General features: G+C 35.5%; 2 long non-coding RNA genes across 2 annotated transcripts in view; one reads left to right on the forward strand and one right to left on the reverse strand.

The window, feature by feature from the left end:
- Positions 1 to 1,506: 1,506 nt before the first annotated feature.
- LOC131491574 (uncharacterized) lies at positions 1,507 to 3,224 on the reverse strand. The gene is made up of 3 exons (XR_009251531.1): positions 3,169 to 3,224; positions 2,545 to 2,675; positions 1,507 to 2,001 (listed from the first exon to the last, which is right to left on the reverse strand). It is a non-coding gene; the product is annotated as an uncharacterized LOC131491574 (long non-coding RNA).
- Positions 3,225 to 3,278: 54 nt separating this feature from the next.
- Positions 3,279 to 12,926, forward strand: part of LOC131491575 (uncharacterized) — a 39,247-nt gene continuing 29,599 nt past the window's right edge. Inside the window, exons 1-2 of the long non-coding RNA XR_009251532.1 lie at positions 3,279 to 3,479; positions 7,875 to 7,926. This is a non-coding gene — a long non-coding RNA (uncharacterized LOC131491575). The remainder of the gene's footprint in view (positions 3,480 to 7,874; positions 7,927 to 12,926) is intronic.

A 12,926-nucleotide genomic window follows, 5' to 3' on the forward strand; every position in this document is an offset into this window, starting at 1 on the left:
TGAACTGTGGTTGAAGATGGTCTCCCATAGTTTGATTCATAACTATGCACATTCTTCACTTTTGAACACATACAGCATATATTTTGAGTGAAGCATTCACTTCTGTTACTTCCTTTCAGAGAGGGATTACTTGATTCTCTGCTTAAAGATCTCTTTGTAAGCCCAACACACCAAGATTTGGATCTGTGAGTATTGGACTGTGATTGTCTTTGGACTCTTCTACTGAAATGTGAACCAGCTTCTGTAAATTGGGAGGACTGTTTGCCCTTCAACCTCTTCTTTTTGAAAGATCTCAGCTTCCTACTGTTTCTCTTAGAAGAAAGGGCAGTTTCTGAAATGCAACTCCAAGAGGGGTCCCTCTTTCTAGATTTGTAACTTAACAAGGATCTTTCTCTCGGCAATCTTCTTTGAAAAATCTTTGGTGGTGAATCTGAGTGTTTATTCTTTTCTGCTTCTTTTTCCTGGAAATGGATCTGCTGGTCCGGGCTCAAAATCCTTCCTTCTTTTAGACTGCACTGACATGACTGCCCCTGATTAAAAATTTCCAGGGAACTGAAGGTATGTGCAGTTGTGTCACTCTTTCCCAGATCCTGGACATTACCAGAAATCAACTTTATCCCTTCCATTTTCCTCTCTTGAACTTTTTTTTTGCAATTCAGTAAGCCTGGGCCCATTTCCCTTGGTGTAGGGCAATCCAAGATTATATTGTTAGTAGAAGTTGTACCTTTGTGATCACCTGATTCTGGTTTGTCTTCAACCCAAGCATGGGTTTTGCTTGCTGTTTTTTGATGGAGTAATGGGATTTCCAATTTCTTCAAGGAAGAGTTACCATTTGGAAACTGTCTCAAGCCTGACAGAGGCTTCTGCTCATTATTCCATTGGCCCCGGGTGTTTCTATGTTGAGATGCCAGTAGAGCCTGATCCTTAGACAAAGGCAAAACAGAAGCTGATGCTATGGACTTCTTATTTACCCTTGGTGAAACAGAAGGACATTGATAGATGGCTCGTTGGTCATAGGTCTCCATGTTATAAGGTGAATGAACAAAACTGATAAACTCATGCAGGAAATGGTGGGTGTGTTGTTGTAGATAAGGTTCCAGGAGATGAATGAAGGACTCACTGTCCAGATCATATTCTGTCATGTGTTGGAGAATGGTGGTTAGAATATTCTTCACTGTATAGCCATAGTCTCCATAAACAGCTGTTAATTCCCGTTTCAGCCAGGGGACCAGTCGGTGTAGACAACCAGGGTTTCTCTTGAAATAATTAGCTGATAAGTGCTTTTCAAGTCTGTGGCCTTGGACATATGTCACCCAAATTCCAGAATAATACAAAGCTCTTCTGAACTTCATTACCACTTGATCTCTAAAGTGGCCTACGGACATGGAGTTTGGCTGGAACTTCCCGCTATCCCCAAACTCCCTCAGTAAATCTTGGACAGTCAATTCTCTGAATGGTCTGATTTTCCTTGTAATGCCCTCAGGGTTCAGACCGAGATGATCCACATAGCTTTCCTCCTCCGAGGGAAGAAACCCTGAGTCTTTGGTGTCATTCTCTGGCCTGGTGGAAAAACACTGAGAAGCAAAGCAATGCACACCAGAACAAAACACGGATTTTTTTCTTGATCTTGGGTAAAAAGAGTCATTACTACTCTTGCTGAAACAGGGATTCCAATCAGACTCATTTTGAGTACTCTCCAAGCAGTTAGGACAATCACAGTCAGATGAGAAATCAAATGGCATTGTCCTGAAAAGATTATATTTCAGTTGTATATGAGAAAAATTGGTTCAAATCAATTCCTCATTTGGCATGAAAAATGCCTATTAAAAATATTTCTGTAATATGGTTTGTCTCTCCATGGAATAAATTCTAGAACAAGGTTAAGAAACAAACTATTCCTTGAAATTAGTAATAATATGCTCAATAAAACCCAACATGGAAAGGCAATGAGGATTAAGGCACACTGACTTTTTCTTTCTCACTCAAATTAATTGTTGCATGCTGAAAAGCAAGTTGGAAATAAATATCAAAATTTAAGTATTATATTTTTTAATGGTAATTATAACTAGAGATTTAATCTAGATATACAATCTGCAAATATATACATGTTGACCAATAACAAAAATAAAAATAATATAAATATTCATTAATAGGAAAGTTGTTAAATAAATACTGTTTTATCCATAGTATTATGTAGCCATTTAAAAAAGTTAAACTCATAAGTACTAATATGAGACTATGGCTGAATCTATTGTTAAATGAAAATGTTTATGTAGAAGTATTTTAGACTTTTATAAAATCTTAGAGAGTAATCATTTCTGGCAGTATTGTGAAACTTGAAAAACTGTCTCACTAAGAATAATAAAATAATGTAAGCCATTAATTGTAAATATAGCTGACCATAAATATATCTAAGTTGATATATCTAATATATAACCATAAATACACCTAAGTTGAGGAAATTAGTAAAATTCTGAGAGGCAAAAGAAATAAATAAAAATAGGAATCCAGAGAGGGAAGTGAGTTCTGACCCCACGTACGTACCCATGGTGTCCTTGAGTTTCAATTCTGGTGGTTGAAACTGAGAGCTACAGATGACAGAAGACTAAGAATGGATTCTGTCCAAAGGCGAATGTCTAATAGGAAGCCTCTGCATAAATCTGTCTACATTCTTACTGAGAAGGTGAGTTAAAAAAAAAAAAAGAGTACCCCCATGAGAGTCAGCAGGAAATTTTAGCTGAGATTTTATAACAAGAAATAATTAAGTATGTCTGCAGACTAAATTCAAACAATAAGTTTTCCTACAAACCTCAAAGAGATGATTTATTTTGAAGATGGTAGTGATGCCAAGCAACTGGCAGAGGAAAACACACATTCTCCCTGTAGGAGTACAACTTACATGTCTCATGACAAATTTCCCCTAAATGAGTGTACAACCAAAAATCACTAAAAACCAAGAAATAAGCCATTTAAGCATGAATCGACAGAAATAACAGGGAGCAAATTTGGCTCCTAAGAGAATCAGAAAATGAGTACACAAGGTGTGCATAACTCTCATCCTTTCTCATGAGGCTTCAAGCTATGCTTTCCAAATATAATGCTTTCACTAAGTCTTCATTGATCTTGAAAAGCAAAAATAGCAGAAATTACATTATTTAGCAGATTTACCTCCTGGAGGATCTGGAGGTGTCCACACTCACTGAACCTTAGCTGCTGTTTTGTTTGCCTTAGAGACAGAATTTAGAACACTAGGCAAATTCTGCTGTGGACTGGGGAGAGACAGCTCCAAATTTTCCATAGAGATTGGCATCTTATATTTCCCAGAAATGTCCCAAGTGAAATTAAGATGAAAGCCCTGAATAAGATAGGTCTCAGATCCATGACTTAGAGATTGCCAAGAAATCTTTAATTTTCTAATATATTTTCTAATCAGAGCCAACACTGTAATGAGTGGTCTGACTCAGAAGAGAGCAGGAGCAGTAAGTGGAATATAAGTTTTCTTAATGAATAAATTCTTCAAAAGAATAGATACCTGTCTTATATTAATATTTAGATTTAAATTATTTAGTCAGAAAGTGGTCCCTTTCCCTTTAAATGCAAGATGCAAATAAACTATTAGCATGTTTGCAATGTGATTAACCAACCTTTTGGTTGTTTGTGTACAAAATTTTGGGACCAAAATTATAAAAATGTATTATTAGGGGGGGAACCTTTAATTTGTAAATACTAACTACCAGTTAATACAGGCAACACAACTGGAAGGTCACTCAAAAAAATTTTTTTTCTTCTCTCAGATATAGGATAAAAACAATTTAGCTCTTGAGACATCTGAGGGGCTTAATGAGCTACTTTGTGTTAGTGCTTGATACCTAATAGCAGTTCAACAGAACCCTCATTTTAGTGTTATTTTGAGTAGATTTCATTACATATTCCCAAGACAGTATCTCACCTTTTTAAAACATGTTTTCTGTGATTTTTTAATCCAAAATAAATACCATTTCTGATACTCTGATAAGTATAGGGCAATAAAGAACCCTATAGCCTCATAATCCTCGTATCTATGTCAGAATTATCTAGATGAAAGAACACTACAGACGAGTTCTTGTTCTACTATTACTGTGGACAAGTTCACATATGTTCCCTGAGTCTTTATTTGTCTATAAAAGTCTTGTCTATAAAATAAGGTTTATAGAAAGACTCAAGTGAAATAATAGATGTGAAAAGTACTTTGTAAAATATAACACTTATTAGTAACAAAATTTCCTCAAAAGATAATCTCATCTATACATCATGCTTTGCACAGTAAAAGAAGAAAATAATAATCTGTTGAAAGGAAGAGAGAAGAACTAATGAAGCATAAGAGGGGTAAGGGAAGAAGGAAGACCATAGTAGAGAGTCATTCAAGTTTCTTTTTTGATGTTTATATTTTAATCTATCTCTCCATTATTCTGCCATCAATGTCTCCCTTTCCTTTTCTTCTTATTTTTACCTCCTCAGTTCCTAAATACATACTGAGAATTCTCAAACAGCTTCGAAAGGAAGATTGTTGGGAAAGGGATACATTGGCATCTATAGTGAGAGTATTTTAGATTTAGAAAGATATTAAATTGACAATGGTAGGATAATGCTGTTGGGGAGGAAAATTTTTATTTTACCCTTTAAGCTTCTTCTGGCCAGTCTAAGAATTAAATTGACATCAAACATTAACAAAAGAAAATCAAATTTAATAATGTACATACAGGGGATCCACATAAACATGAGAGATTCCAAAAGCAGGTAAGATGAGGTATATATATTATTCTGGACTCAGGAATAGGGGTAGGAGTCTGGGGCTTCAAAATGAAGGAATGCAATTCACAGAAAGAATGTAAGGAATAACTGTGGGGTAAACAAATGTTTGCTGGGCCATCCAGAAACAATGGGACATAGTGAGGACCTTGGCCAAAATGGGCCTTGCTAGGTTCCTCCCTGTCTACCATAACTAGTTCACATTATACTATAGTTATACCTGGTGATAGCTCCCCACCTGGAATAGGTCCTCTCTCTAAATTCTTTCAAGCAATTAGAAAGGAGGCCAAAAAGAAAAACTTAGTTTTCTGGGTTTTTTTTAAATTAGCCTAAAATAATTCCAATGCCAAAGAGACACATTTTAGGGTGGCAAATTTTTCTCCCCTATGATGCTGCACATTAAATCTGATCATGAGAAAAGCAAGATATAAGATCTTTTATTTTCCCACATGAGTCATGAGCTAGCCACTTGAAAGTGTTGCTCGTCAACGTGGATGGAACTGGAGAGTGTTATGCTAAGTGAAATAAGCCATACAGAGAAAGACAGATACCATATGTGTTCACTCTTATGTGGATCCTGAGAAATGTAACAAAAACCCATGGGGGAGGGGAAGGAAAAAAAAAAAAGAGGTTAGAGTGGGAGAGAGCCAAAGCATAAGAGACTATTAAAAACTGAGAACAAACTGAGGGTTGATGGGGGGTGGGAGGGAGGGCAGAGTGGGTGATGGGTATTGAGGAGGGCACCTTTTGGGATGAGCACTGTGTGTTGTATGGAAACCAATTTGACAGTAAATTTCATATATTAAAAAATAAAAAAAAAATAATAAAAAAATAAAAAAATAAAAAAATAATAAATGCTGCAACACACACACACACACACACACACACACACACACACACAAAAGTGTTGCTCGTCTAGCTCTAAGTTCCAATTTCTCCATCTAACTACTATTGGCCAGACAATTCTTTGTTCTATTCTGTAGAATGTTAAGTACTATTCCTGATCTCTCCCCGCTAGATGCCAGAATCACTCCCTACCCAAGTAGGACAAACAAAAATGTCTCAAGATTATCAAATGTTCTGTAGGGAGGCAAAATTGGTCCCTATGTTGAAAACTGCTCTCAAGTATAAATTTATTATCTTTTGAGATAGGGTCTTATTCACAGGAGCTAGATGCAGTTCTCTTACAAAGAAGTGCACTCTAGTACATACATTCATGAGAAGGATCAAGTGTAAATTAATTGAAAGAGCATAGTTTTTTTTTTTAATTTTTTTTTCAACGTTTTTAATTTATTTTTGGGACAGAGAGAGACAGAGCATGAACGGGGGAGGGGCAGAGAGAGAGGGACACACAGAATCGGAAACAGGCTCCAGGCTCCGAGCCATCAGCCCAGAGCCTGACGCGGGGCTCGAACTCACGGACCGCGAGATCGTGACCTGGCTGAAGGCGGACGCTTAACCGACTGCGCCACCCAGGCGCCCCGAAAGAGCATAGCTTTTGAAGCCACAAGAGCTGAGCTTGAATTTTGCATCACTTTAGATTTTTCATAAGCAACTCAGCTTCCCTTAGTTTTATTTACATAATCTACATTCTAGAGCATGGAAGCTTACTTCATAGCACTTACCATAATGAACATATTATATATACATTTATATGTCTATTTCCTCTCTGCTTTACTAGAATATAAGCTCCATACATAAAGAAGGATGAGGTCTTTGGTTTACTACACTACTGTCCCCTCATTACTTAGAACAAGTCTGGCACATTGAACAAACTCGTATGTATTTGTTGAATAACACAAAGTTCAGTCTCTACTATAGAGTAGATATCAAAACTTGTACTTACAGTCAACTGTCATTATTTGAGGTACTTATGGTTTATAAAGTCATCACAAACACTGAATTAGCAAAGTTTGAACCATTTCTCCCATGGGAAATATAGGGTTAGATTCCTTTGGGCCTCTAGTCACATTTTTATCAACAGAATAGTACATAATCTTATGTCTGTTTAAAGATATATATGGGGGTGCCTGGGTGGCTCAGTCGGTTAAGCGACCAGCTTCTGCTCAGGTCATGATTTCACAGGTCATGAGTTCAAGCCCTGCTTCAGACTCTGTGCTGACAGCTCAGAGCCTGGAGTCCACTTTTGGATTCTGTGTCTCCTTTTCTCTCTGCTCCTCTCCTGCTCATGCTCTGTCTCTGTCTCTCTCTCTCTCCTTCAAAAATAAATAAATATTCAAAAAAATTAAAAAAAGGATTTTGGTACAATCTGGCATAGAGTGCCATATGTATAATATATATGTAAGAAAGAGAGAAAGGGGCGCCTGGGTAGCTCAGTCGGTTAAGCGGCCGACTTCGGCTCAGGTCATGATCTCGCGGTCCATGAGTTCAAGCCCCGCGTCGGGCTCTGTGCTGACAGCTCAGAGCCTGGAGCCTGTTTCAGATTCTGTGTCTCCCTCTCTCTGACCCTCCCCTGTTCATGCTCTGTCTCTCCCTGTCTCAAAAATAAATAGTTAAAAAAAGATATATATAGTTGATTCATTAGCATTGAGCTCAGGGCAACAGCATTGTAACTCATGCCTGAATGATGCTAATCTAACACATGTATTTTCTTCATAAGGCATATTACAGTTTTCTTGCAATTAGGAAAACTAGACATTGTTTCAGTGGTATGCTTGGAGGTCATTTTAAAAAGCAAAATTGCTCTCCAAAAAGCACAAAAAAATGGCACTAAATAAACTGTGAAAAGGAAACTTGTTTGTACTATGAAAGCTGAAGCAAGAAGGCAGAGCATCATTTTGTTTGCCCTTAGCTGGGAATGTGTGAGTTGAGTAACTCAAATTTCCTACTGCTCTGCCCATATCTATGAATGACCATGAAAACACTGTGAACATTGATTTTGGAGTTACATATTTTAGACAGTAGGCAAACTCACAAATACAGAATCTACAAATAATAAAGATTGACTACATTTGTGGACAAAGTCAACTTCTAGAGTGACATACAACAGAATTCTAACTTAATTCTCTTAATTCACTGGGAGAATAATGAAAACTCATTACTTTTTTCCTCTTTGTATCTAACAGTAGAACAGGTCTTTCTCCAAGGCATTCCCTTCACCAACATACAAAGGGAACGGTGAGTAAAAATTTTGAGTGATTTTGTTATAGTTCTGTGTCCCTTATGGTCCTCATTTGCCACATATCTGGAAATTGCCCACCTGTCTTTCTGCTACTGATTTCTTGTTTAATTCCACTGTGGTCTGACAGCACAGTTTGTATGATTTTTTTTTTTAATTTGTTAAGGTGAATTTTACAAGACAGAGTGTAGTCTCTCTTGGTGAACATTCCATCTGAACTTGAGAAGAATGTGTATTCTGTTATTGTTGGATGAAGTATTCTATAAATGTCATTTAGATCAAGTTGATTGATAGTGTGGTTCAGGTCAACCGTATACTTACTGATTTTCTGCCTGATTTTTCATCATCAATTACCTAAACAATGGTGGTATTAAAGTATCTACCTATAATAGTGTATTTCTTTTTTTCACCTTTCTATAAATTTTTGTTTCATGTATTTTGATACTCTGTTATTAGGTTCATGTGTTGGAGCACTGACCCTTTTTTGTGTGTATATTAAAACATCTTAAGTTTCAATATTTTTTAAATGTTTATTTTTGAGAGAGAGAGAATGAGCAGGGGAGGGGCAGAGAGGGGGGAGGACAGAGGATCTGAAGCAGGCTTTGCACTGACAGCAATGAGTCCAATACAGGACTCAAACTAACAAACCAAGAGATCACGACCTCAACCCACTGAGCCACCCAGGTACCCCTTAAGTTTCAATCTTTTAAGTATGTCAAAATCAGAATTTATTATAAGTTTACTTTCCTGGCTTTAAAGGAAGATAAATTATAATATATACAAAATATACTTCTTAGCTTATCTCTCTTCAAAAGAGAATATTGTCATGTCCGACATTTTCTAATGATACAGAGACAGTACTAAATACTTTTAAACATTAACTCATTGAACATCTTTTTAAGGACTCCAATGTGAATAGTATTTTTTAATTTTAATTTTTAATTTTTAATTCCAGTTAGTTAACATATAGTGTTATATTAGTTTTAGGTGCAAATATAGTGATTCAACAATTCCATACATCACTCAGTGGTCATCACAAAAAGGAAACTACTTAATTCCTATCACCAATTTAACCCAACCTCCTCCCTACTCCCCTCTGGAGCAATTGGTTCATTCTCTATAATTAAAAGTCTTTTTTTCTCTCTCTCTCTTTCCCTTTGCTCATTTGTTTCTTAAATTTCACTGTGAGTGAAATAATATTGCATTTGTCTTTCTCTGACTTATTTGCTTAACATTATATTCTCTAGTTCCATTCATGTTATTGAAAAGGGCAAAATTTCATTTTTTATGGCTGAGTAGCATTCCATTGTGGGTGTATACCACATCTTCTTTATCCATTCATCAATCAGTGGGCACTTGGACTGGTTTCATATCTTGGCTATTGTAAATAATGCTGCTATGAATTAGCGTTTTTTATTCTTTTGGTAAATAACAAGTAGTGCGATTGCTGGATCATAAAGAAGTTCTATTTTTAACTTTTTGAAGAAACTCCATACTGTTTTACACAGTGGCTGCCCCAGTTTGCATTCCCACCAACAGTGCAAGAGAGTTCCTACTTCTCCTCATCCTCTGCCACACTTGTTGTTTCTTGTATTTTTTATTTTAGTCATTCTGACAGGTGAGATATCTCATTGTTGTTTTGATTTGCATTTTCCTGATAGTAAGTGATGATGAACATCTTTTAATGTGTCTGTTGGCTATCTGTATGTCTCCTTTTGGAAAATATCCGTGACTTCTGCCTATTTTTTAATTCAGTTATTTGGGGGTGTTGAGTTTTATCAGTTCTTTATACACTGTAGATACTAACCTTTTATTCAATATGCCATTTGTAAATATCTTCTTCGATTCAGCAGGTTGCCTTTTAGTTTTGTTGATTGTTTACATAATTGTGTAAAATGCTGATGGTATTTTGATAGCGATTGCATTAAATGTGTAGATTGCTTTGGGTAGTATAGGTATTTTAACAATATTGGTTCTTCCAGTTCATGAGTGTGAAATGTCTTTCCATTTCTTTGTGTCATCTTCAATTTCTTTCATCAGTGTTTTATAGTTCCTAGAGTACAGATATTTGACTTCTTTGGTTAAGTTTATTCCTAGGTATCTAATTATTTCTGACACATTTGTAAATGGGATGTTTAAAAATTTCTCTTTCTGCTGCTTCATATTGGTATATAGAAAGGCAGCAGATTTCTGTACATTGATTTTGTATTCTGACTTTACTGAATTCATTCATCAGTTTTGGCAGGTTTGTTTGGTGGATATTTCAAGTTTTCTGGATATAGTATCGTGTCATCTGCAAATAGCAAAATTTTACTTCTTCCTTGTTGATTTGGATGAGGTTTTATTTCTTTTTATTGTCTGATTGCTGTGGCTAGGGCTTCCAGTACTATGTTGAATAAAACTGATGAGAATATGGGATGCCTGGGTGGCTCAGGTCCGACTGAGCCTCAGGTCATGATCTCATGGCTCCAGAATTCAAGCCGGAATTAGGCTCTGTGCTGTGCTCTGTGCTCTGTGTTTCCCTCTCTCTCTGCCCCTCCCCTGTTTGCCCCATCTTTCAAAAATAAATAAACATTAAAAATTTGACAAAAAAAAAAAACTGGTGAGAATGGACATCCTTGTCTTTTTCCTGACCGTAGGGGAAAAGGTCTCTTTTTATCCCTATTGTAGATGATGTTAGCTCTTCATATGGCCTTCATTATGTTGAGATATGTTCCCTCTAAACCTACTTCGTTGAGGGTTTTTATCATGAATCGTTGTACTCTGTCAAATGCTGTTTCTTTATCTATTGAAATGATCATATGGCTCTTATCCTTTTGCTTATTGATGTGATGTGTCACACTGATTGATTTGTGAATATTGAACCACACTTGCAACACAGGATTAAATCCCACTTGAGCATGGTAAATGATTTTTTTAATGTATTGTTAGATTCAGTTTGCTTGTATTTTGTTGAGAATTTTTGCAACCATGTTCTCAGGGATATTGGCCTATAGTTCTCTTTTTAGTGGTGTCTTTATCCTGTTTTGGTATCAGGATAATGCTGGCCTCATAGAATGAATTTGGAAGTTTTCCTTCTTTTTCTATTTTTTGGAATAGTTTGAGAAGAATATGTTTTAACTCTCCTTTATATATTTCTTTTCAAATTTTTACTTAAATTCTAGTTAGTTAACATACAGTGTAATATTGGTTTCAGAAGTAGAATTCAGTGATTCATCACTTACATACAACACCCAGTGCTCATCATAAGTGCCCTCCTTAATGCCCATCACCCATCTAGTCCATCCCCCACCTACATCCCTCCATCAACCCTCATTAACTATTCTTTAAATGTTTAGTAGAATTCACCTGTGAAGCCATCTGGTCCTAGACTTGTTTGTTGGAAATTTTTTGATTACTGATTTAATTTCTTTGCTAGTTATCAGTCTGTTCAAATTTTCTACTTGTTGTTTCACTTTTGGTAGTTATAAACTGAAATTTTATGTTTCTAGAAATTTATCCCTTTGTTCTAGGTGTCCAGTTTGTTGGCATATAGTGTTCATAATATTCTCTTACAATTGTTTATATTTCTGTGGTGTTGGTTGTTATTTCTCCTATCTAATTGTGATTTTATTTATTTGAGTCCTTTCTTTTTTTTTCTTGATAAGTCTGGCTAGAAGTTTATCAATGTTATTGATTTTTTTCTCAGAACCAGCTCCTGGTTTTATTGATCAATTGTATTGTTTTTCTAGTTTCTATCTCATTTATTTCTGCTCTAAACTTTATCATTTCCTTCCTTCTGCTGGTTTTAGGTCTTATTTGTTGTTCTTTTTTAGCTCCTTTAGGTGTAAGGTTAGGTTTTTTATTTGAGATTTTTTCTTGCTTTTTGAGGTAGGCCTGAATTGCTATACACTTTCCTCTTAGAACTGCTTTTGCTGTATCCCAAAGGTTTTGGACCATTGTGTTTTCATATTCATTTATTTCCACGTACTTTTTTATTTCTTCTTTTATTTACCGGTTGATCCATTCATTGTTTAGTAGCATGTCATTTAACCTCCATGTATTTGTGTTCTGTCCAGATTTTTTCTTGTGGTTGACTTCTAGTTTCATAAAATTATAATCAGAAAAGATGCATGGTATGACTTCGATTTTAAATTTGTTGAAGCAAATTTTGTGGGCTAATATTCTAGATCTATTCTGGAGAATGTTCCATGTACACTTAAAAATAATGTGTATTCTGCTGCTTTAGGATAGAATGATTTAAATATATCTGTTACATCCAACTGTTTCAGTATGTTGTTCAAAGCTATTGTTTCCTTATTGTTTTACTGTTTAGATGTAAGCTGGGTGTTAAAGTCCCCTACTATTGTTATATTATAATCAATTCACTCTTTTATGTTTGTTATTAACTATTTTATGAATTTGGGTACTTCTATGTTGGTGCATAAATATTGCAATTGTTATATCTTCTTGTTGGTTTGTCCCTTTTATTATTATATAGTGTCTTTCTTTGCCTCTTGTTAAAAGTCTGTTTTAAAGTCTATTTTGTCCAATAGAATTATTGCTATTCCAGCTTTATTTTGACACCCATTTGCATGATAGATATTTCATCATCACGTTATTTTCAATCTGCATGTGTCTTCAGGTCTAAAATGAGTCTCTTGTAGGCAGCATTTGGATGAATCTTGTTTTTTTAATCCATTCTTTCATCCTATGTCTTTTGATCGGAATGTTAAGTCCACTTACATTCAAAATGATTACTGAAAGGTATGTATTTATTTCCATTTTAATACTTGTTTTGTAATTGTTTCTGACTATTTCTCTGATCTTGTTTCTCTCTTGCATGTTTTGCTGATTGTCTTTAGTGATATGTTTGTATTTCTCTTTATTCTTTGCAAAATATTCATAGTTTGATATATGGTTACCATCACATGTGTGTATAACCTGTCTGCATATAGGAGTCTATATAATAAGTTGATGGCCACTTAAATTTGAACCTGTTCTTTTCTCTTCTTCTCCC

Source organism: Neofelis nebulosa, chromosome 12 (assembly GCF_028018385.1).
Source record: "Neofelis nebulosa isolate mNeoNeb1 chromosome 12, mNeoNeb1.pri, whole genome shotgun sequence".
Classification (NCBI taxonomy): Eukaryota; Metazoa; Chordata; class Mammalia; order Carnivora; family Felidae; genus Neofelis; species Neofelis nebulosa.